The sequence below is a fragment of the Schistocerca gregaria genome, chromosome 8 (assembly GCF_023897955.1).
Source record: "Schistocerca gregaria isolate iqSchGreg1 chromosome 8, iqSchGreg1.2, whole genome shotgun sequence".
Classification (NCBI taxonomy): domain Eukaryota; kingdom Metazoa; phylum Arthropoda; class Insecta; order Orthoptera; family Acrididae; genus Schistocerca; species Schistocerca gregaria.
The window spans coordinates 182,341,667-182,367,225 of record NC_064927.1 but is presented as its reverse complement, the minus strand read 5'-3'; the positions used below and the strand labels follow the sequence as shown (position 1 = coordinate 182,367,225).

General features: G+C 38.1%; 2 long non-coding RNA genes across 33 annotated transcripts in view; one reads left to right on the top strand and one right to left on the bottom strand.

Moving 5' to 3' along the window:
- The window catches only part of LOC126283964 (uncharacterized), a 26,092-nt gene extending 4,986 nt beyond the window's left edge, over window positions 1-21,106 (bottom strand). The window contains exon 1 of the long non-coding RNA XR_007551419.1: window positions 21,049-21,106. This is a non-coding gene — a long non-coding RNA (uncharacterized LOC126283964). The remainder of the gene's footprint in view (window positions 1-21,048) is intronic.
- The window catches only part of LOC126283963 (uncharacterized), a 92,997-nt gene that overhangs the window by 48,848 nt on the left and 18,590 nt on the right, over window positions 1-25,559 (top strand). For 8 of the 32 annotated variants that reach the window (XR_007551393.1, XR_007551390.1, XR_007551389.1 and 5 more), the window contains 5 exons: window positions 1,993-2,178; window positions 4,421-4,605; window positions 7,699-7,938; window positions 8,077-8,294; window positions 25,374-25,553. The exons of 1 other annotated variant lie outside the window; for it this stretch is intronic. This is a non-coding gene — a long non-coding RNA (uncharacterized LOC126283963). 23 more of the 32 variants (XR_007551414.1, XR_007551397.1, XR_007551416.1 and 20 more) reach the window with 19 other exon arrangements.

Sequence of the window (25,559 nt, the reverse complement as noted above, 5' to 3'; positions counted from 1 at the left end):
GTACTACCCTTTAGTACAGATCATTCTCTATTCATTTATTTTCAGAGGTGGTTGTGATGGAAGGCTGTGTTTTTATGTACACATTGAAAGGACCAGGAGCAACTGCAAATATTTGATAAGTCACCAAAAAACATACATTTAGGGGAGAATAATTGGAACAGCGGCAGCAAAATGATAGTAAGAGTTTAAAATGACAGGAAGGAGATTGAGCAGCTGCAGTTGAAAAAGGATGAATAGTTGCCAATGAGCTTCGTTAGTTTTGTGCGTTATTTGTGACTTTGAGAATGTGTTCCCAGATGGATTGTATAATTTGTCCATTGCATGTAATTTCATCCTGATAGTGATACAAGATGTTGCAGACGAAGCAGAAAAGCTAGTCGTGTTATGACACTCCATAAAGTGCAGCTCTGTTATGATTTCTTTCAGTGAAGTGGCATGAGGAAATCGATTGTGATTGCTGTTTATTAAAACAAAAAGATTCTTTGCCTATTAAGGTGCACTGATAGTTTCTCATTAGGCAGTATCCAGTTTTTGTTTTTGGAAGTGGTGGAGTTTGTTTCAGGACAAATGTGTGTGCAGAAAAAATATGACAATTGCTGTTGGAGCCATATTGCTTTATTTAATGTGTTGGTCACTACAGGTGTCATGGAGAATCAATATATTGGGCTGAAGCTGATATTCATGTGATGTAAATATTTTGTAGATAGTGGAGCAAATAAAATTGGGGCAAAGAACAGAATTCCAGGGCACTAAGAAGCACACAAGAGGAATGGAAATGCAGTACTAACTTCACTATAACAGATGTGTAAAGTGACCACGATTAATCTTTATGCGATTTTGGGTTCTGGTCAGCAAGTATCTGAAGGTGAATCAAAGCTGGACTGTTGGAATGGCTGCAGTCTCATTCAAAATATTCTGCTGCAGTTCTTGAAGGCAATGAGGGTTGTTGTGATACACCTTAGACTTGATGGCTTGCTATGCAAAGGTATCGCACACTAACAGATCAGGTGACATGGATGGCCAGCTATTTCCACTACCAGAATGACCTCTTATAACATCTGTCAGGTCTGAAGTTTGTGTAAGTTCACTCAAAGGCCTTTCCAGCTGTATGGGCATATATCCGATTTTATTGGAAGTACGTATAGGTTATTTTCTCCTCAGTTAATGCTACCACAAATATACCTCAAGATGTATCTAATCATCCAGGCCACTTCTACCTGGTCCACCCTGGTATTTACGTATGGTTTTAATTACAGTGAATATAATATGTAGATTGTGTTCCTTGATTTTGTCTAATGGTATTTCATGTATAGTGAATGGTACACCATTCGTAGTGTCATGTTGCAAAATAGAGCTAGCCAGTAGGGTGCAGAGTAATGGATTGGAGTGAGTGTCAGAGGGTGAAGAGGAGAATGCAGGTTTGTTAACAAAGAATATTTTTAGTAATTCATTGAACCCGTAAGTGACAGCATACTACTGTTGTAGTATTGAAATATTCGGCAGTATTTCAGAATAGTTGATTGTTGTATGTTACTGAACAGAGTATAGAGGTTAGTTTCATTAGTTCTGCACCATCAGTGGTATTTATAAACACTGTAATGTTTGCTTGTCTATTAGCATGAATAGTTGTAATGTGAATCAGTAGTTTCACTGTACTTCATTATCAAGTATTTGGAATGGATGTATGTTCAAGATGCAGTTCATAAGAGCATTTGGTAAACCACTGTTTTATTGTACTGAAACAGTGACTTGCATGTGGTAACAAATTTGATTTCAGTGTGGTTGCTTGGTGATGTGGTTTGCTGTATGAGGTTGTCAGACATGCTATGCTAATGTCCTTCACTGACATGAGAGGTATGATACACTTGCATTGTGGAATTTTTCTTGCTTTATTGCTGAATTATAACAGCTGAAATAACAATGTTCTTTTGTGCTATTATAGGTGACCTTTTGTGCACGCCAGTGATTTATTTTTAATTTTTATTTTCATAGGAATTAGTTGTGAGTGTAATGGATTGTTATTTTGCGACATACGTGTTGGAAGGAGCAGGAGCAACTGCAAATGTATGAGAAGTTACCAAAAAGCATGTGGTAGAGGAAAATAGTTGGAACAGCAGCAGAAAAATGATAGTAGTGTTTGAAATCCCCAGAAGGGGACTGAGTAGTTATTGGGTGAGAGTGAGTAGCTGTTAGAGTTCTATTATTTTGCTGCATGTGTCTCATGACTAGGAGAATGGTTTTCCCAGGTTGGTGTATAATTTATTGCATGTAATTTGTGACTTACAGTGATAAGAGATATGGCAGATGTAGCAGAAAAGTTTGTCATGTTATGACACTCCATCAAGTGCACTTCTGTTGTGATTTGTTCGTTAGGTGGTTTGAGGAGGGTTTGTTTCAGGACAAATGTGCAGAGGAAAGAGGACTATTGCTGTCGGAGCCATGATGATGTGTGTAAGGTATTGGTTGCAATAGGTGTCATGGAGAATTAATATATTCGGTTGGTTGAAATTTATATTATGTTTAGTTGAAAATACTTTGTATTTCCTTACGGTTTTAAGTACAGTGAGTGTGTGTTTTATCTGTAGTCCGATCGACGAATGATGCCAGTTCATACAGCTTGAGATGTAGACAGAGATTTCACCATTGTCAGTTCCAGTCAATAGTTGTGGTAAGCACATAAATGTGCGCTGCAATTGAAAAAGTGTGTACTCTGCAAATGTTGTCTTTCACTTGCTTGTGCAGAATTTGTTGCTTACCGCCACAATCAGACATGACAATTCACAACAAGTGGGATAAAAATTCACTGAATAACTCACTATGATCTTGTTTAATGCTTGTACTTGCTATGATGTACATAGCAGTGTGCTGAAAACTCTACTGAATGCTTATTGGTTGGTGGAGTATGCGTGACGTAAATGTGCAAAACAAGTCTAAACTCAATTGCCATCTTTCATGACTTCAGCAATAATATTAGTGCATGCATGATTTACGTTACTCCATAGTGTTGTGCTGTGAAATGTTGGTAGGTTATAGGATTGGAGTGAAGAGAGGAGAGATGTAGAATGGTTAACACAGAATATTTGTAGTGGTCCATAGAATGCAAAGCATGAATGGGTGTGTAAAATAAGCAAACACTTATTGTATTTGACTGTGTGAAGTAAAGCTTTGTTGGGGTTAATTGTGGGAGCACTTGTTCATTTGAGCAGTGTGCAGAGATTAATAAATATTAAGCCAAGCATTTTGGTACTGTTTCTGCCTGTTATATGTGGTTCTTTGAAGGTATGCTGTTTCAGCCTGTCTTACATTAGTAATGCCATGTAATCAGGGTTCAGCCCTACGTGCTTATGAGAATGTATATAACACACGTACAGTCGGATGCACAGTTCTACTGGGAGCTCTCTCTGCATTTTTTTGTGTGACATGGATTGAAACATGAAGTACTGCATTATTTGCTCATTGCATGAGTATTATTTGCATGATTTGCTGACTAATTTGTTGACATCCGTGCTAAGAGACAACGTTGTGTTAATATAAGAAAAGTCCGTTGGATGTATGTATCACTAAGGCCTAAACTTGACATAACTTTGCCAAATGAAAGTGATTGTCAATGAAGTGGTGGTGTGAAATGGACTACTATGATTAATAGGTTTGTGGGTATAGTATGAGAGTCTCAATGATTGGTTTATCTTGCGATTGTGTTTAGACTGTGCTTTCTGTATAACTTGCAAGTGCATAATCGTTTCGGTTGTTTCAGGAACTACTAACATAACAGCAACTTAGAGGCAATACTCGGAAGTGTTTTAATGTGTGTGTGTGTGTGTGTGTGTGTGTGTGTGTGTGTGTGTGTGTGTGTGTGTGTGTGTGTTTTTTTCTCCAACAGAAATGGGCATGCTTGTTCTGTAGTAACATTAAATGTATTTCTGTATTCGAGAGCATTTGTTAGACTTACAGAAGGTGTGTGTTATTTTACAGAGTAGAGTTATGTATTTCGTCAATTTCGCACATCAGTGGTATCAGCTAATACTGTAATATTTCTTGTGCCTCTTAGGATCAATAGTCATAATGCGAATAATGAGATTCACTGTGATTAAGCTCGAAGCATATGGAAAAGATGTATGTTCAGGATTCAGATGATCACAGCATTGTTGGTTTGGTTACACTGGAACAGTGCCTCCCATGTGGTGGCATAAATTTCATTTGAGCGTAGTTGCTCGGTTCCATGGTTTGTTGTATGAGGTTCAGTCAGACATGCTATGTTAATGCTTATCATTGGCATGAGAGGTATGATTCACTTGCATTATGGATTGCTTAATTTTTGTTTCATTATTGCTGAATGGTTAGCACATGGAATGACAGTGTTCTTTTACGCTGTTGTATATTACCCTCTTGTATGCCTCTCTCTGTATTAATTTGTTTTCAGGGGAAATGGTTGTGGCTATAAAGGAGGATGTATTACAATGTGCATGTCAGAAGCAACAGGAACGACTGTAAATGTTCAGGAAGTTAACAGAAAACATACATTTAGGAAAGGATGGTTCAACCAGCAGTGACTAAATTCAATTATCTCCCATGGAAAGATGCTTCATAAGCAATAGGAAGACACAGGTAACCAAAAACAAGAGTTTATTAAGACCACAGTGGACAGAGTTAATAACAATGGCAAAACTCTTCTCAGTAAAAATAGAACACCTTTTCTGTCACTAACAGGCATTTGTCTGGTATTCACAATGAATAAATGTAGGGGAACATGAAGACAGTGAGATATGAAGACAAGGTCACTGATTATTCCTAATGACAGTGGTTGGGCATTCTTCATAGTTGCCGACAGGTACATCTCGGGATATTGGTGGGAAGTCGTAGATCCCACTGTAGTGTCTTCTGAAAACACTCTGAATAATGGGTTGCTAAGAGCTGCCGCATGAATTGGTACAGAGCTTCAGTGGTGCAAAATCCTAACCTGTTGGCTTGTACCACCCTATATACCTGGAACGAGCAGGAATTCAGGCTGATCCAGATTTACACATGTGGCACCACAGTGAAATAGATTCCTGACATGGAGGACCTCGCGTGGTGCTTGTCCTGCAGTTAGTTGTCCTTGTTGTTATTGATGCAGATCAAGGAGGTAACACGTTTTTGCATGTGCAACCCTGTGATGCTTCAGTGTGTGAGGTGTTGCAATCCATTAAGGTGAACATAGGGTAAATGGCAAAAATGGTATTTTGTGTTTGAAATGACATGATTGCCAGTATGCTGCTGAGTGAGGATGAGCAACTGTCAAAGAATTTGGTTAGTTTACTGCTGTGTCTTCGATGAGTAGGAGGAAGTTTACCTATGTGGTATGTATAACTTATTGCTTTGCATGTAATTTCTGCCTTACAGTGATAAGAGATATTGCAGGTGAAGCAGAGAAATGTTAGTCATGTTATGACACTCCGTCAAGTGCAACTCTGTTATGTTATGTTTCAGGAAAATGGCATGAGGAAATTTGTTGTGATTACAGTTGATTAAAGCAAAATAATTCTATCTCTGCTAAGTTATTGTGATGGTTTTTCAAGAGACGACATCCTGTTCTTGTGGTTGGAAGTGGCGTAGTTTGTTTCAGGAAAAATGTGTGTGCAGAGGAAAGAGGATTTTAGGTTTTGGAGCCATGATGTTTTATGTAATGTATTCACTGGAACAGATGACGAGGAGAATTAATATTTATTGTTGAAATTTATGTAATGGTTAGTAGTAAATACTTTTGTATACATGTATGGTTTGAATTACGAGTAACATGTATGTTCTGTAACTTGGTTTTGTATCATTTTAGAAACTCTGCATTTCTTGCAGAAATGTTAGTAAGCATGTAGAGTTTGTATATAGCAGGCAAAGTGTAATTTTGTTTACCAAACATACCTTTATTGTATGGGCTGTGTGTAAAGCCAAGCTTTGTTCAGATTAATTGTGGCAGCACTTGTTGTTTGAGCAGTATACAGGGATGAATTAATATTAATTAAAGCACTTTTGGTATCATTTCTGCCTGTTACATGTGGTTATTTGCAGATAAGCTGTTTTATACTATGTTGCTTCAGTAATGTTCCACAATAGGTTAGAAAAGTCAAGCTGTTAGTGCATATGAGATTAATTAACATAGTAACAGTTTGGCACGGAGACTGTTGGGACCTATGTTTGCATCTTTTTGCATAATGGAGAGGAAAAGATGAGGTACCATATTAAGGACTAAATGCATGAATATTGCATGGGTGATTAGCTGAATAATTCATTGAGTTCCTTTGTAAGAGACTGGCATTGCTTCAGCAAAGGTTTTTGGCAGTATGTCAGAATAATCTGTTGGATGTAAGTTTCAGTAAGGTCTATCCTTGATGTAACATTGTCAAATGCTACTATCCAAAATATTTCATTGCATGAAAATCTTTGTGTTGATGAATTCGTATTGTGAAATGGAATAGTTTCATGTAAGCGGTTTGTAGTTACAGCTTAAGAGTACTGGTCATTCATTTTTGTTGGGATTGTGTTTTAAGCAGCATTTCTGTACATGTATAACGAAAGTGTGCTGTTGGTTTGGTATGTGTCAGGTACTAACAATATAGCAGCAGCTGAGAGCCAATGGTCACAATTATTTCAATGAGTAGAGTATTTGCTTTACTGATACAAATGTGTATAAAGAGCAAGTGTGACATATTTTATAAAGAGACATTGTTATGGATGAGTACTGTGAATGAATCTAGTTGTTTTTAATGTGATCTGAGATGAATGTTGTATGCAATACAATTTGGTGATCATTTTAAAAGTTCGTACCCACCTAGTGGACATGAAGTATTTATGTAATTACTGAAGCCTTGTTTCCCAAGAGTTAGATCCAACATGAGCAAATGTTAATATATTACCAAGTGCTATTTGTACTGGCTAATATGAATAATTACTGATGTAAGGGAAAAAATGATACTGTAACCACTGGTGGAATAAAGTAGTAACTGGTATGTCTGCATTTTGTAAGTACAGGTAGAAACATTAAACAAATGCAATAGTGCAGTAATTGCTATAGTCTGAAGCAGGCATGTGATGTAAAGTTGATGTGTTGGTGACTGTGCATTGGAGGGATAACTAGATGATGTTCTAAAAGATACAGTTCTCTTTCACTGTTTGTATGGCCAGATGCATTGGTATTTGCAGTTGTGATAGTCTTGCATGCTGTTGTTTCCTGGATTGCATAATAGTGTGTTGTTACCTGTGCAAACACCCTTATTTTTCTCTCTCTGTCTTCCAACAGAAATGGGCATGTTTATTGAGACACATACATAAACACAGGGCAGTCAGTTGACTTATTGACTGAGTAATCATTGATGATGCAAGAGGGCCTAAGGAAGATGGCTCACTGTGTGATGGATGTGGGGGTTTCTGAAAAGCCGTTTCAAAATACTGGCAGTGTTGATAGTTGTAGTAGTTGTAGATTGTCTTTAGGTATTGATGCACAAAGATTGTCATACTGCATGGTTAGGATGAGAAATGTTGTAGGAGTGTCATAGGTGCAGGTTAATGGCGTCACACTATAGTAGCATTAAATGTGTTTCTATATTTGAGAGTATTTGTTTGAGCTACAGAAGGCGTGTGTTATTTTACAGAATAGAGTATGTATTTAATTAGCTCTGCACTATCACTAGCATTGGCTAACATTGTAACATTTCTTGTGTCTCTTAGGATAAACTGTGACAGTGTGAATGATGAGATTCACTATGCTCAATTTTGAAACGTATGGAAAGAATGTATGTTCAAGATTCAGTTGATCACAGAACGTGATAAGCCTCTGGTTTTGTTACACTGAAACAGTTCCTCCCATGTGGTAGCATAAATTTGATTTGAGCATAGTTGATGGGTTCCATGGTTTGTTGCATGAGATTGTCAGACTTGCTATGCTAATGTCCATCACTGGCATGAGAGGTATGATACACTTCCATTATGGATTGTTTAATTTTTCTTGTGTTATTGCTGATTGTTAACAACTGAAATGATAGTATTCTTGTATGATGTCATATATGACCATTTTGTATGGATGACACTGTATTCAATTATTTTCAGAGGAAGTGGTTGTGTTTACAGTTTAAGGCTATGTTACTATGTATGTATTGGAAGGAGCAGAAACAACTGCAAATATTTGAGGAGTTGTTAAAAAACTTGGGTTTGGAGGAGAAGAGTGGAAAGAGCTGCAGCAAAACGATAGTATGAATTTCGAAGAAATGGGAAGGGGATTTAGCAGGATGCCACTGGAAGAGGATGTGAAGCTGTCAAAGTGTTTGGTTAGTTTTCTGTTGTCACCTGCGACTTAAACACTTTGTACCGAGGTCATGTGTATAATATTGTGCATTGCATGTTAATATCATCCTGATAGTAATACCAGGTGTTGCAGACGAAACAGAAAAGTTTTTCATGTTATGATGTTCTGTCAAGTGCAGCTTCATTGTGATTTCTTTCAGTGAAGGTTCATGAGGAAATTGAATGTGATTGCTGTTGAGGAAAGCAAAATGATTCTTTACCTGCTAAGAAATACTGATCTTCCATTAGACAGTCACCAATTTTTTGTGGTTGGAAGTGGCGGAATAATGTAAATGATTTGAACATTGTGGAGCAAATAAAAATGGTGTGAAGAACAGAGTTAGTGTACAAAGAATCACAACAGAGGAATGGAAATTCAGTATTAACCTGACTATAGCAGATGTTGGAAGTGACCACCATTCTACTTTTTACACTTTTGGGTCCTTGTCAGCAAGTTGCTGAAGGCGGATGAAAGCTGGACTACTGGAATGTCTGCAATGTCTGCAATCTCATCAGAAATGTTCAGCTGCATTTCTTGAAGATTCTGTAGGTTGTTGTGGTACACCTTAGACTTGATGACTCGCTACACAAAGTTATCGCACACTGACAGAACAGTTGACATGGGTGGCCAGCTAGTTCTGTGACTAGACTGACCTCTGATAAGTAAGTGCTTGCCAAGGTTTATTCAGCTCTATGGGCACTTACTGAGCACTTACCTCTGTCCTGTTAGAAGTATAGGTCATTTCCTCATCAGTTAATGCTGCCACAAATACACATTGAGACGTATCCAGTCATCACCACCACTTCTATGTGCTCCTCCCTGTATTTACCTATGGTTTTAGTTACAGTGAGTGTAAATTGTGTTACTTGATGTTGTCTAATGGTAGGTCGTGTATAATTGACAATACTCCATTCGCAGTGTCATGCTACAAGGTAGAGGTAACCCTTAGGTTGCAGAGTAATGGATTGGAGTGAGTGTAGGAGGGTGAAGAGGAGGAGAGATGCAGGTTGGTTAACACAGAATATTTCTGGTAATCAATTGAATACAAATCACGGGATTGGTTTGTCTGCAGTGTTAGTAGAAATGTTTGTAAACATGTAGAGCGTGTGTATAGTAGGGACAGAGTATAATGTTGTTTGTAAAGCAGACATACATTGCATTTGGCTATATGTAAAGCATTGCTTTGTTAGGGTAATTGTAGCAGCACTTGTTGTTTCAGCAATGTATAGAGATGAAATAATAGTAAATCACACTTTTGGTACCATTTCTGCCTGTTATATGTCGTTCTTTGCAGTTAAGCTGTTTTAGACTGTCTCAATTCAGAAATGTTCTGCAGTTGAGTTAGAAAAGTGAAGCAGTTTGTGCATTTGAGATTTTAATTAACATAGGAACAGTTTGGCACAAAGTGCTATTGGGAGCTATGTCTGAATCTTTTTGCATGATAAAGAGAAAAGATGATGTACCATTATAAGGGCTCAATCCACGATTATTGCATAGGTGATTTGGCAAATAGTTTGTTGAGGTCCAGATACGACATTGCTTATGCAAGGTTAGTGTCAGTGTGTTAATGTAAGAATAATCTGTTGGACGTGTATTTCAGTAAGCGTAAAGCTGGCGTAACATTGTCAAATGCTACCATCCAAAATGTATCGTTACATCGCATGAAAATGTTTTTAGTGTTGACAAATGTGTGTTATGAAATGGAGTAATACCACGTAATTGGTTTGTAGCTATGGTGTAAGACTCTTGGTCATTGGTTTTTGTTGGGATTGTGCTTTTAATGGCCTTCCTGTATATGTATAACTTGAAAGTGTACAGCTGCTTTGGCATGTGTCAGGTACTAACACCGTAGCAATAGCAGAGAGAAAATGGTCAAAATTAATTTTATGAGTAGAGTATTTGCTTTACAGATAGCAGTTTGTATGAAGGACAAGTGTGGTGTACTTTATAAAGAGCCATTTTGGTGGGTGTGTACTTTGAGCAAAGTAAGTGGTTTTTAATGTGATCTGAGATGAAGTATGAGCTACAATTTGGTGGTTGTTTCAAAAGTTTGTGCCAACCTAATGTTATGTAATGTGATAAAGTCTTGGTTCACAAGAGTTAGAACTGATCTATGCAAATGTGAAAATATCAGCTGGTGCTACTTTTAGCAACTAGGACAAAGCATATCTCAAGGATTAATGATATAAGGAAAAATGTCATCAGATTGTCATTGATAGAATATCGTAGTAACTGCTGTGTCTGTATTGTGTAAGTACTGATAGAAACAGTAAGTAACTTTTATAGTGTGGTAATTGCTGTAGTGTGAAGCAGGCATGTTTAGTTAGGTTGGTGTGTTGCTGACTGTGGTGGAGCAGTAAGTGGATGATGCCCTAAAAGATATAATTCCCTTTCACTGCTTGTGACAAGATTTATTGGCATATGCAGTTGTAACTGTTGGATACTGTTGTTTCATTGATTGCATTATAGTGTGGTGTTCTTGGTGCAAACACTTCTCTCTGTCCTGCAACAAAAGTAGGTATGTTTCTTGTGACACATACATAGTCAACAGAGGGCAGTCAGTTGACTTACTGAGTAATCATTAATGATGTGTGAGGTCCTGAGGAAGATAGCTCACTGTGTGAAGGATGTGGTGGTTTCAAAATATTGGCAGTGTGGACATAGATCATTAAGATACTGCATGGTTGAGAAAGTAAATGTTGCCATTCACCTGCGACCCATCTGCATCACACTGTAGTAACATTAAATGTTTCTGTATTTGAGCTCATGTTTTAAGTTACAGAAAGTATTGTGTGTCATTTTACAAAGTAGAGGAATTAGTTCTGCACATCAGTAGCCTCAGGTAACACTGTGATATTTCTTGTGCCCCTTAGGCTGAATAGTCAAAATGTGAAAGATGAGATTCACTATGCTTTAAAGCATGTGTAAAAGATGTATGTTCAGGATTCAGTTGATCACTGCATTGGTTTAGCCTCTGGTTACATTACACAGAAATCGTGCCTTCCATGGGGTGGCATAAATTTGATTTGAGCGTAATTGTTTGGTTCTGTGTTTTGTTGTGGGAGGGTCAGTTATACATGCTATGCTAATGCCCATAATTGGCATCATAAGTATGACACACTTGTATTATGGATAGCTTAATTTTTCTTGCTTTATTGCTGAATTGTTTACAGCTGAAATGACAGTGTTCTTTTATGCTGTTGTGTGTTACCCTCATGTATGAGTCGCTATGCATCCATTTGTTTTCGGAGGAAGTGGTTGTGGCTATAGTGGGAGGCTATATTACAACATACATGTCAGAGGGAGCAGAACAACTGCAAATATTTAAGAAGTTATCAGAAAATATACGTTTAGAAAAGAATAGTTCGAACAGTAGTGACAAAATTGCTTAATTTCCTATGGAAAGATACTTCATAAGCAATAGGAAGGCACAAGTAACCAAAAATAAGGGTTTGTTATGACCACAATAGATTGAATTAAAAAATACTACTACTTTTTGGTCACTAATGAGTATGTGCCTGGAACTCACAGTAAATAAATGTAGTGTGACGTGAAGATTATGCCACTGATAATCCCTAATGATGGGGGTGGGGCATTCGGCGTAGTCGGCTGACAGGTAAGTCTCGAGATATTGGTGGGAAGTCGTAAATCCCACTGCAGTGTCTTCAAATATACTCTGGTGGGCTGCTAAGAGCTGGCAGGTGAATTGGTCCAGTTCGTTGTCCTTGTTGTGACCAACACAGTCTGAGGAGGCAATGTCTTGTGCATGTGCAACCCTGTGATGCTTCAGTGTGTCAGGAGTTGCCAATCCATTTAGGTGAACATTGGCTAAGTGGTAAAAATGGTATTTTGTGTTTGAAGTGAATGGAAGTGGATTGCCAGGATGCTGTTGAATGAGGATGAGGAGCTGTCAAAGAATTTGGCTAGTTTGCTGCTGTGTCTTCCATGAATAGGAGAATGTTTACCCACATGGTATATATAACTTACTACATTGAATGTGATTTCTGCCTTGTGGTGTTACGAAATGTTGCAGATGAAGCAGAAAAGTTACGTCATGTTAAGACACTCCGTCAAGTGAGCTCTTTTATGATTTGATTCAGGGAAGTGGCGCGAGGAAATATATTGTGGTTACTGTTGATTAATGCAAAATTATTCTTTCTCTGCTAAGTTATTATGATGGTTTTTCATAAAGCAGCATACAGTTTTTGTGGTTGGAGGTGGCATAGTTTGTTTCAGGAAAAATGTATGTGCAGAGGAAAGGTGTCTGTTGGTGCTGGAGCCATGATGTTTTATGTAATGCGTTTTTTAGAACAGAATTAATATATATTGTTGAAAATTGTGATCTTTAGTATTAAGTATTTTTTGTTTGATTACAGTGAGTGTAACATATTGTCTTGTAACTTGATTTTGTCTCGAATTACTGCATGTCTAATATAAGAGTATATTACTTCCAGTGAGTGTTCTGCTGTGAAATAAAGATACTTTGTAGATTTGGATGCAAGTGAGTGTTGGAGGTAGAAGAGATACTGGTTGGTTAGCATAGAACACTTATAATTATTAATTGAACCAAATCACAGAACTGGGAGGTTGCAGCACTTGGAGGAATGTTAGTAAGCAAGTAGAGTTTGTATATACTCCGTAGTATAGTAGTGTAATTTTGTTTAAGAAACATACATTTGTTGTGTTGGCCTATGTGTAAAGCAATGCTTTGTTCACATTAATTGAAAAGCAATGCTTTGTCCACATTAATTGTGGTAGTACTAGTTGTTTGAGCTGTGTACAGGAATGAATTAATGTTAATTTAAGCTCTTTTGGTAACATTTCTGCCTATATGTGTGGTTCTTTGCAGATAATGTTTTAGTACTGTGTTAATTTAGTAACGTTATGCAATTGAGTTAGAAAAGTCAAGCCGTTTGTGCATGTGGGATTGTAATTAACATAGGAACAGTTCGGCACAGAGTACTATTGGGAGCTATGTCTGCATCTTTTTGCATGATGAAGAGGAAAAGATGATGATTGACAACAAGGGCTCAGTGTAAGAATATTGTGTGGGTTGTTTGTCAAGTAGTTCACTAATGTCCAGATACAACATTACCTTTGCAAGGTGTGTTAATGTAAGAAGTATCTGTTGGATGTATATTTCAGTAAGGCCTGAATGTAATGTAACATTGTCAAATGCTACTATCAGAAATGTGTCATTACATTGCATGAAAATGTTTTTAGTGTTGATGAATTGGTGTTCTGAAGTATAGTAATACCATGTTACTGAGTTGTAGCTACAGCATGAGCGACTTGGTCAATAGTTTTTGTTGGGATTGTACTGTGAGTGGCCTTTCTGTATATATGCAACTTCAAAGTGTTCAGTTGGTTCATTATATGTCAGGTATTAACAACATAGCAGCTGAGAGCCTTTGGTCAAAATTATTTTTATGAATAGAGTATTTGGATTACAGATAGCAGTGTGTGTGAAGGGCACGTGTGGCATACTTTTTATAAAGATTCATTCTTGCAGATAAGCGAATCTACTGTCTTGTAATGTGATCTGAGATGAATGTTGTATGTGGTACCATTTTACGATCATTTCACAATTTTCTGTCTACCTAATTGACATGGAAGTGATTGGTGTAATTACTGAAGTCTTCTTTCCCAATTGCTGAAACCAACCTAAGCCTATGTGAATATATCAGCAGGTGCTAATCATATCAGCTGGGACAGAGCATTATCTGAATCATTATTGATGTAAGGAAAAAGTCTTGAGGTAGTCATATGTGGAATGAACTAGTAACTGCTGTCTTCATTCTTCAAGTACTGGTAAAAACATTTAAGTAATTGCTATAGTGTGGTGATAACTATAGTGTCAAGCAGGCATGTGATACTAAGTTGATGACTTTGCATTGGTTACTTTGCATTTAAGGAATAACTAGATGATGTGCTAAAAGATATAATTCCATTTTGCTGTTTGTGTGACCGGAGACACTTGTAGTTGTGATATCTTGTATGCTGTTGTTTCATGGCTTGCATTATAGTGGGATTGGTCTTTGTGCAAATACCTCTCTTTCTCTGTCTCACTGACATCCAACAGAAATGAGCATGTTTATTGAGACAGATACATCATCATTAGCAGAGGGCACTGAGTTTAATTATTGATTGATTAATTATTGAAGATGCAAGTTGTATTGGAAAAGATGGCATGCTCTACGAAGGATGTGGGTGGTCCACATGTAGTTGTTTTAAAATTTTGGTAAAGTAGTTAGTTGTTGTAGACTGCCTTTTGGCATTGATACCCAAAAATTAGCGAGGAAATACTGTAGAATGATCACAGGTGAGTGGCATCGTACTGATGATGTAGCATTGAAATATTTGGCTGCATTTGAGAGTATTTGTTTGAGTTGCAGGAGGAGTTGTGTGTTGTTGAATGGAGTAGAGGTATGTGTTCCATTTGTCCTGAACCATTAGTGGATTTAGCTAACATTATATTATTTCTTGAGCCTCTAAGAAAGAATAGTCGTAATGTAAATGATGTGATTCACTGTGTTTAAGTTTAAAGCATTTGGTAAAAATGTATGTTCAAGATTCAGTTGCTCAGAGTATCATTTAAGCCTCTGGTCTTATTGCCCTGAAAAGGTGTCTTCCATGTGGTACCATAAATTTGACATGAGCATGCTTGCTTGGTTACATGGTTTGCTGTGTGTTCAGACAGACATGCTATGCTTTGCTAATATAAATCAGTGGCATGATAGGTATGATGCACTTACAATATGGTTAATTTTTCTTGCATTATTCCTGAATTGTTAGCAGCTGAAATAGCAGTGTTCTTTCATGGATTTGTGTATAACCCTTTAGTATGGGTCACACTGTACTCATTTATGTTTAGAGGAAATAACTGTGGTTATAATTGAAGGATAGGTTTTGAGGTACTTATTGTTAGGAGCATGAGCAACTGCAAATATTAGAGTAGTTGTCAACAGACATACATCTAGAAGAGATTGAAAATACCGGTACAGTTTTAAGGTTCTTTCATTTAACACACAACCATTTTCAGGCTCTTACACGCTCATATTCAGGTGTCGCTCTGAAAATATCAAGAGATGTGAGATGATTTATAAGAGAATAGTTGGAACAGCTGTAGCAAAATGTTAAGAGTTTCAAATGATGGGAAGGGTATTGAGCAGGATGCGATTGGAGGAGGGTGTGAAGCTGTCAAAGAGTTTGATTAGTTTCCTGGTGTGTCATCTGTGATACTGAGAACTTGTAACCAGGTTGTGTATATAATTTGTTGAACAGCATGTAATTTCATACTTACAGTGGTACTGGATGTTGCAGAGGAAGCAGAAAAGTTATTCATGTTATGACACTCCATCAGATGCAACTGTGTTGTGATTTGTTTCAGTGGAATGGCATGAGGAAATTGATTGTGATTGCTGTTGATTAAAGCGATTGCGATTGCTGTTGATTAAAGCAAAACACCTCATTGTGTGCTAGGATGTAGTGATCGTTTTTCATTAGGCAGTATCCAGTTTTTTGTGTTTGTAAGTGGCAGTGTTGGTTTCTGCAGAAATGTGTATGCAGAGTAAAGAGGACTATTGCTGTTGCAGCCATAATATTGTATGTAATGCCTCGGTTGCATCAGGTTTAATGAAGGATTAATATATTTGCCTGAAATAGATATTTATGTGATAATGTAAATTATTTGTACAAGGTGGAGCAAATAAAAGTAGACTGAAGAAGAGTGTTCCAGGGTACAAAGAATTGGAGCACAGGAATAGAAATCCAGTACTAACTTGACTATAGCAGATGTTGAAAGTGACAACCATTCAACTTTCTGCATTTTTGGGTACTGGACAGCACGTTGCTGAAGGCGGATCAAAGTTGGCCTGCTGGAATGGCTGCAGTCTCATTCAAAATATTCTGCTGCAGTTGTTGAAGACTATGACGGTTAGTGTGATACACATTAAACTTCATAGCTCGGTACACCAAGTTATTGCAAACGGACAGATCAGGTGACATGGGTGGCCACTTAGTTCTGCGACTAGACTGACCTCTGATAATGTATATGTCAGGCATGAAATTTGTGTAATAGTGCTCCAAGGTTTGTTGGGTTGTATGGGCATACACTCCATCCTGTTGGAAGAAAGTATATGTCATTTTCTTCACAGTTAATGGTGCCACAAATATACATTGAATCGTATCCAATCATTATGGCCACTTTTATGTGCTCTGCTTGTATTTACTTGTGGTTTTAATTACAGTGAGTGTAATATGTAGTGTGTGTTACTTGATTTTTCTCTATGGTAGATCATGTATAATGTATATTACTCCATTCATAGTGTCATGGTGTGAAGTAGAGGTAGCCCGTAGGTTGCAAAGTAAGGGATTAGAGTGCGTGTAGGACGAATAATATTTCTAGTGATGCATTGAATGCGAATCATGTGATGTTATGTTTACAATGTTTGCACAAATGTTAGTAAGCATGTAAGGGAAGTACATAGGAGGGACAGGGTGTAATATTGTGTAAAAAGCAGACATTTATTGTGTTTGAATGTTAATAAAGCAACACTTTGTTCAGCTTAATTGTGGCAGCACTTGTATGAGCAGTGTACACAGACAAATTAATATTGTCTTGAGCATTTTGGTACCATTTCTGTCTCTTATATGCGGTTTCTTGCAGTTTGTTGTTTCAGCCTGTGTTAATTTAGTAATGTTGTTCAGTTGGGTAAGAAATATCAAGCTGTCTGTGAATTTCAGAATGTGATTAACACGGGAACAGTCTGGCGCAGGGTGTTTGAGCTATGCCTGCAACTTTTTGCATGATGGAAAAGTAAAGATAATGTACCACATTAAGGGCTCGATACATGACTATTGCATGGATGATTCCTCGTATATTTTGTTGAGGTACATTCTAAGAGATGGCATTGCTTTTGGATGATTAGTCCCGTATGTAAAAATAATGTGTTCGGTGTGTGTATCACTAAGGCCTAAACTTGATCTAACATTGTCAAATGCCCTTGCTGTTGTGAAAAATAACAGTATCATATAATCAATTTGTAGCTACAGTGAGAGTCTCATTTGTTGGTTTGTCTTGGGATTGTGTTTTGAGAGTCCTTTTTCTATAAATATAACTTGCAAATGTGTAGTCTTTTTGATATGTGTCACTTCCAAATGACATTGCAGCAGCAGAGAGGGAATGCTCTGAACTGTTTTAATGAGTATGTTACTTGCTTTATAATGGAAAATCCAGGATGAAAGTAACAATATTAAAGAAGTAAAGATGCTACTCAACATCTCTATGTGGTGAGTAGCAGCTTTCCTTCTCTAATATTGTTACTTGCTTTACAGATATCAGTGAAGTGGATTTACCTGAATGAAGGGCAAGAGTGCCATGTTTTATAAGTGATAATTTTTGCGGAATGTAATAGTTTTTAATGTGATGTGAGATGAATGTTGCATGTGGCAGCATTCAGCAGTTGTTCAACAAATTTGTACCCATGTAGCTGACATGAAGTGATGATATAATTGAGTGCTTGTTTCCAAAATGTTAGAAATGACATAAGCAAATGTGAATATATCAGCAGGTACTTGTCTAATGAGCTAGGACAAGGCATAGGTAGCATTATTGATGTAAGGAAAAATGTCATCAGGTTGTCATTGGTGGAATAAATTAATAACTGCTGTCTGCACTGTATTTGTAGAGGTAGAAACAGGAAGTAATTGCTTTAATGTGGTAGTTCTATAGTGTAAAGGAGAAGTCTAATGCTACCTTGGTGTGTTGGTGACTTTGCATTGAAGGAAAAAATGGATGATGGGCTAGAAGATATAATTCTGTTTCACTGTACATTTTACCAGATGCATTGGTACTTGTAGCAGTGACTGTATTGTATGCTGTTGTTTTGTGGAGTGTAGTCTAGTGTGTTAGTCTCTCTCTCTCTCTCTCTCTCTCTCTCTCTCTCTCTCTCTCTCTCTCTCTCTCTCTCTCTCTCTCTCTCTCTCTCTCTTTCCCTCCCAACAGGAGTGGGCATGTTTGTTAGAACACACACATACATTGGTCTGCAGAGGGCAATCAGTTGAACTACTGATTGTGTAATTGAGGATGCGAGACATATTGGAAAAGACATCTCACTGCATGAAAGGTGTGGACGATTTCTAGAAAGTAGTTCCGAAATGTTGGAGATGTGAATAGTTTCAATAGTTGCAGACTGCCTTTAGGCAGTGATGTCCAAAGATCAAATACATTCTTTCTGAGGTAGGATATTTTGTAAGGAGGTCACAGTTTAGTGGCATTCTTCTGCTGATGTAGCATTGAGATGTATGGCTGTATTTTAGAGTATTTATTTGAGTTACTGAAGATGATGTGATTCGTCTCATTGAACAGTGTAGAGGTATGTGTTTCATTAGTTTTGCACCATCAGTGACTTCACATAACACTGTAATTTTTCTTGTGCATTTTTGGATGATTAGTCGTAATGCGAATGCTGAGATTCTGTGTGCTTCAGTTTACAGCTTTTGTAAAGGATATATGTTCAGGACTCGGTTATCACAACATTATTTAAGCCTCTGGGTTTATTGCACTGGAGTAGTTCCTTTCATGTGTTGGCATATATTTGTTATGAGCATGCTTGCTTGGTTACACGGGTTGTTGTTTGAGGTTTTCTCAGACATTGTGTGCTAATTTCCATCAGTGTAAGAGGTATGACGCACTTGCATTGTGGATATCTTAATTTTTATTGCGTTATTGTGAATTATTTTCATCTTACATGTTTTCTTTTATGCTATTATGTATAACCCTTTTGTATGGGGTCACTTCGTATTCATTTATTTTCAGAGGCAATGGTTGTAGTTAAAATTTAAGGCTATATTATGATGTACATCTTGTAAGGAGCAGGAACAACTCCAAATATTTGAGAATTTATCAAAAAATGTACATTTAGAAAATAATAGTTGTAACAGCTGCAGTTCAATGAAAGTGTGGTTTTTAAAAGATAGGGAGGGATGTGATAGGAGGAGGATGAGGGGCTGTGAAAGAGTTTGGTTAGTTTCCTGTTGTCTCAACTGAGATGTCGAGAATTTGTACTATTGCTGTGGTGTCATTATGTTTTATGTAATGTATTGGCTACAACAGGTGTCATGGAAAATAAATGTATTTGGTGAAGTTGAAATGTATGTCACGTTTAGTAGTAAAGATTTTGTATTTACCTATGGTTTTGATTGCAGTGGGCATAACATCTAGATCATGTAACTTGATTTTGTCTAACATTAGTGTATGCATAAGGTATATCACTTTCGTTCATAGTGTCATGTTTATAAATACAGGTAGCCTGTTGTTTGAAGAGTGTTGACTTTGAGTGAGTGGAGAACAGTAGTAGTGCAGGTTGGTTAAGACAGAATATTGCTAGTAATCCATTGAACACAAATTACGAATGATTGCAGAAATGGTTGTAAGCATGTAGAGTCTGTATATACTAGGCAGAGAGTGTAATTTTACTTAAGACGGCTGACATTGTTTTTGGCTATGTGTAAAACAATGCGTTGTCGAGGTTCATAGCAGCAGCATTAGTTCCTTGAGCAGTGTTACAAGGTTGAAGTAAGATTAATTCAATGGTTTTGGTACAATTTCTGCCTGTTCTATGTGGGCTTAGCAGTTATGCTGTTCCAACCTGTCACTTTATTAATGTTGAGCAGTCAGTTTAGAAGTGTCAGGCCGTTTGTGCATATGAGAATGTGATTAACATGGGAAAATTTGAAACTTCCTGGCAGATGAAAACTGTGTGCTGGTCGGAGGCTCAAGCTCGGGACTTTGTCTGGGTCCCGAGTTAGAGTCTTGGTCCAGCACGCAGTTTTAATCTTTCTGGAAGTTTATCAGCACACTGTCTGCTGTAGAGTGAAAATCTCATTCTCGCAACATAGGAACAGTTTGGCACTGAGCAATCATGGGAGCTATGTATGCACCTCTTTGCATGATGGAGAGGAAATGATGTATCACATTATGGTTTAATGCATGAATATTGCATGGGTGATTTGCTGAATAATTCATAAAGGTCCATAGTAAGAGATGGCATTGCTTTTATGGTGTTAATGTCAGTGTGTTAAAATAAGAATAATGTGTTGGACATTAGTATCATTAAGGCTTAAACTTGACATAACATTATTAGGTGCTACTATACAAAATATAAGGTAATCGGATAGATTAAAAATCTGTTCACAAAGTGCAAGCAGGAGAACACCTATACGAACCAAGGTTTTATGGAAGCTTTTGGAGTCAGTAGCTTGTTCTCAGGATGGAGGGAAAGGAAAAAGGTTGAATGAAGATGGCAGGTGATTTTAGTGCATGAAATTGTTGTTAGTGTCAACTGGAATAGTATCATCTAATGAGACTGTAGCTACAGCATGAAAGTTCATCATTTTATCTTGGATTGTGTTTGGAGTGGCCTTTCTGTATCTGTATAACCAACAAGTGCGCTCATTTTGGTGCATGTTAGGTACTAATAACATAGCAACAGCTGAGAGGGAATGCTCAGAAATGTTTTAGTGAGTACATTGTTGCAGTGATGTGAGATTTAACTGTATGTAGGGCAAATGTGGCATTCTTTACAATACTCATTTTTGTGGGATGGGTGCTTTGAGGGAATCTAGTGGTTTTTAATGTAATACGAAATGTGTGTTACATGTGGCACAATTTGACGATTGTTTCATGAATATATACCCACGTAGTGGCCATGAATGATGACATAATTACTGAACACCTGTTTTCCAAGAGTTAGAAGAGATCAAAGCAAATTGGAATATATCAGCAGGTGCTAGTCATGGCAACTAGAATGAAGCATTATCTAAAGCATAAATAATCTTAGGAAAATCATCAAGTTGTCATTGGAGGTAGATGGTAATAACTGCTGTTCCTTCATTTTGTAAGCACTGGTAGAAACAGCAGTAATTGCTATAGTGTTAAGCACGTGTGTGGTGTTAGGTGGGTGTGTTGATAACTTCGCGGTTTCAGAATGAACTGGATAATGTCATAAAAGATATAATTAAGTTTTGCAGATAGTTTGACCAGATGCATTGATACTTTTAGTTTTGTGCTGTTGTTTCATGGACTGTAGTCTACTGAGCTGGTCTCTGTGCAAACAGCCCTCGTTTGTAGCTGGTTACCAAGCCCCCACAGAACGTAGATCAACACCTTCAACCCATTACATGCAGTTTCCCATCCTTCATCAGACACCAACCACTTTCTCGAACGCCTGGAATCCTTACCCAGTCTGTTAACCCTGAAACCATCCTTGTTACCATTGATGCCACTTCCTTAAACACAAATATTCTGCACATCCAGGGCCTCGCTGCGATGGAGCACTTCCTTTCATGCCGATCACCTGCCACCCTACCTAAAACCACTATCCTCGTTACCTTAGTCAGCTTCATCCTGACCCACAACTTCTTCACTTTTGAAGGCCAGACATACCAACAATTAAAGGGAACAGCCATGGGTACCAGGATGGCCCCCTCGTACGCCAACCTATTCATGGGTCGCTTAGAGGAAGCCTAATTGATTACCCAGGCCTGCCAACCCAAAGTTTGGTACAGATTTATTGATGACATCTTCATGATCTGGACTCACAGTGAACTACTACTCCAGAATTTCCTCTCCAACCTAAACTCCTTTAGTTCCATCAGATTCACCTGGTCCTACTCCAAAACCCATGCCACTTTCCTTGACGTTGACCTCCATTTGTCCAATGGCCAGCTTAACACGTCCTTCCACATCAAACCCACCAACAAGCAACAGTACCTCCATTATGACAGCTGCCACCCATTCCACATCAAACGGTCCCTTCCCTACAGCCTAGGTCTTCGTGGCAAACGAATCTGCTCCAGTCCGGAATCTCTGAACCATTACACCAACAACCTGAAAACAGCTTTCGCATCCCACAACTACCCTCCCGACCTGGTACAGAAGCAAATAACCAGTGCCACTTCCTCATCCCCTCCAACCCAGAACCTCCCACAGAAGAACCACAAAAGTGCCCCCACTTGTGACAGCGTACTTTCTGGGACTGGATCAGATTCTGAATGTGGCTCTCCTCAAATCCTGCCCTGAAATGAGATCCATCCCTCATGAAATCCTCCCAACTCCACCAAGAGTGTCTTTCTGCCATCCACCTAACCTTCCTGTATGAAATCCCCAAACCTCCTTCCGTACCCTCTGGCATCTACCCTTGCAACTGCCCCCCGTGTAAAACCTGTCCCATGCACCCTACCACCACCACCTCCTCCAGTCCTGTAACCCGGAAGGTGTACACGATCAAAGGCAGAGCCACGTGTGAAAGCACCCATGTGATTTACCAACTGACCTGCCTACACTGAAGCTTTTTATGTGGGAATGACCAGCAACAAACTGTCCATTCATATGAATGGACACAGGCAGACAGTGTTTGTTGGTAATGAGGATCACCCTGTGGCTAAACATGCCTTGGTGCACGGCCAGCACATCTTGGCACAGTGTTACATTGTCAGTTATCTGGATACTTCTCACTAACACCAACCTGTCAGAACTCCAGGGATGGGAACTTGCCCTTCAGTGTATACCTGTCCTTTTCTCCCCCCTAAGGTAAGTCTTTCCGCTCCCGGGTTTGGAATGACTCCTTACCCTCTCCCTTAAAACCCACATCCTTTCGTCTTTCCCTGTCCTTCCCTCTTTCCTGACGAAGCAACTGTCGGTTGCGAAAGCTTGAATTTTGTGTGTGTGTTTGTGTGTCTATCGACCTGCCAGCGCTTTTGTTTGCCAAGTCACATCATATTTGTTTTTGTATATATAGCAGGAATAGACATATATACATACATGTTCATCAGCAGAGGGAAGTCAGCTGGCTTATTGATTAATTATTGGGAATGCATGAGGTGTTGGGAAAGTTACCTCATTTTGGGGAAGATGGGGGGATTTGTGTATGTAGTTTTGAAATACTGGCAGTGTGGATATTCTTGTGGTAGACAGCCTTTAGGCATTGGTGCCCAAATATCAGTTAAATACTGTGTGATGGTGGGACAAGTATTGGAGGAGTGTGACACATCATTGGTACGTATCATACTGTTGTACCATTGAAATGTTTGGCTGTATGTGAGAGTATTTGTTAGACTTAAAACAGGTGTTGTGTTTTACAGGACAGAATAGAGGCAAGTGTTTCATTAATTCTGCACCATTAATGGCTTTAGCTAACACTTTAATATTTGTTATGCCTCTTATGATGAATAGTCATAATGTGAATGATGAGTCACGGTGCTTTAGTTTGAAGTGTTTGGAAAGGATGTACATTCAGGATTCTGTTGGTCACAACATTGGTTAAGCTTCTTGTTAATGAACTGTGCCTTCCGTGTGGTGGCATAAATTAGATTTGAGCATGCTTGTTTGGTTATGTGGTTTGCTGTAAGAGGTTCAATCAGACATGCTGTGCTAATAATGTCCATCACTGGTGTTACAGATACAACACACTTGCATTATGGATTGGTTAATTTTTCTTGAATTATTTCTAAATTGGTAACAGCTGAAATTACAGTGTTCTTTTATGCAGTTGTATATAGCCCTTTTGTATGGGACAATCTGTATTCATTTATTTGCAAAAGAGATGATTTTAGTGAAGTAGAATGAGGAAATAGATTGAGAGTGCCGTTGATTAAAGCAAAATGATTATATCTTTGGTCATGTATAGTGATGGTTTTTCATTAGGCATTATCCAGTTTTTGTGGTTGGAAGTGGCTTAGTTTGTTTCAGGATAAATGTGTGTGCAGAGGAAAGTAGACAATTGCTGTTGGAGCCTTGGTGTTTTGTGTAATGTCGGTTGCAACAGGTGTCCATGGAATAATAATATGTTTGACTGAAGTTGACATTTATGTGATGATGTAAATATTTTGTACATGGTGCAGTAATAAAAATGGCCTGAAGAACAGAATTTCAGTGTACTAAGAATCACTCCATAGGAAAGGAAATTCAGTACGAACCTTACTGGCTGCAGTCTCATCAAAAACGTTCTACTACAGTTCTTGAAGACTACGAGATTTGTTGCGATACACCTTAGATTTGATGACACGTTGCACAAAGTTATTGCACACTGAATGATCAGGTGACGTAGATGGCCATCTAGGTCTGCAAAGGCAGACTTTTAATAAACTGTCAGGTGTGGAGTTTGTGTAAATTTGCTCAAAGGTTCTCCCAGCTGTGTGGGCACTTTCACATGCTGTTCGAAGAAGTATAGGTCATTTCCTCGTCATTTAATGAGCCCACAAATTTGTTAAAACATGTCCAGGCCATTCTTATTTGCTCCACCTTGTATTTATCTATGGTTTGAATTGCAGTGAGTGTTAATACTTAGATTGTGTTACTTGATTTTTGTCTAATAGTAGTTCATGTATAATGCATGTAACTCAATTCATGGTGTCATGTTGTGAAGTAGAGGCAGTCTCAGGGTGCAGAGTAAGGTATTGGGGTGAGTGTCAGAGGGAGAAAAGGAGATACAGGTTTGTTAACATACCTGTTCTGTGGACTGCTAGAAATATTGTAAGTGACAGCATACTGTTGTAGTATTAAACATTTTGGCAGTCTCGTAGAATAATTGAGTGTTGTGTGTCACTGAACAGAATACAGGTATGTGTTTCATTAGTTCTGCACCATCAGTGGCATTTGTAAACACTGTAATGTTTGCTTCTCTTAGCATGAATAGTCATAATGTGAATGACGAGATTCACTGTGCTTAAGTATAAAGTATTTGGATAGGATGTATGTTCAGCATGATGTTGATAACAGCATTTGGTAAACCACTGGTTTTATTGTACTGAAACAGTGTCTCGCATGTGGCGACAAATTTGATTTCAGTGTGGTTGGTTTGTGATGTGGTTTCTTGTATGAGGTTCAGACATGCTATGCTAATGTCCTTCACTGACATGAGAGGTATGATACACTTGCATTGTGGAATTTTTCTTGCTTTATTGCTGAATTATAACAGCTGAAATAACAATGTTCTTTTGTGCTATTATAGGTGACCTTTTGTGTATGCCAGTGTTTTATTTTTATTTTTTATTTTCATAGGATTTAGTTGTGAGTGTAATGGATTGTTATTTTGCGACATACGTGTTGGAAGGAGCAGGAGCAACTGCAAATGTATGAGAAGTTACCAAAAAGCATGTGGTAGAGGAAAATAGTTGGAACAGCAGCAGAAAAATGATAGTAGTGTTTGAAATCCCCAGGAGGGGACTGAGTAGTTATTGGGTGAGA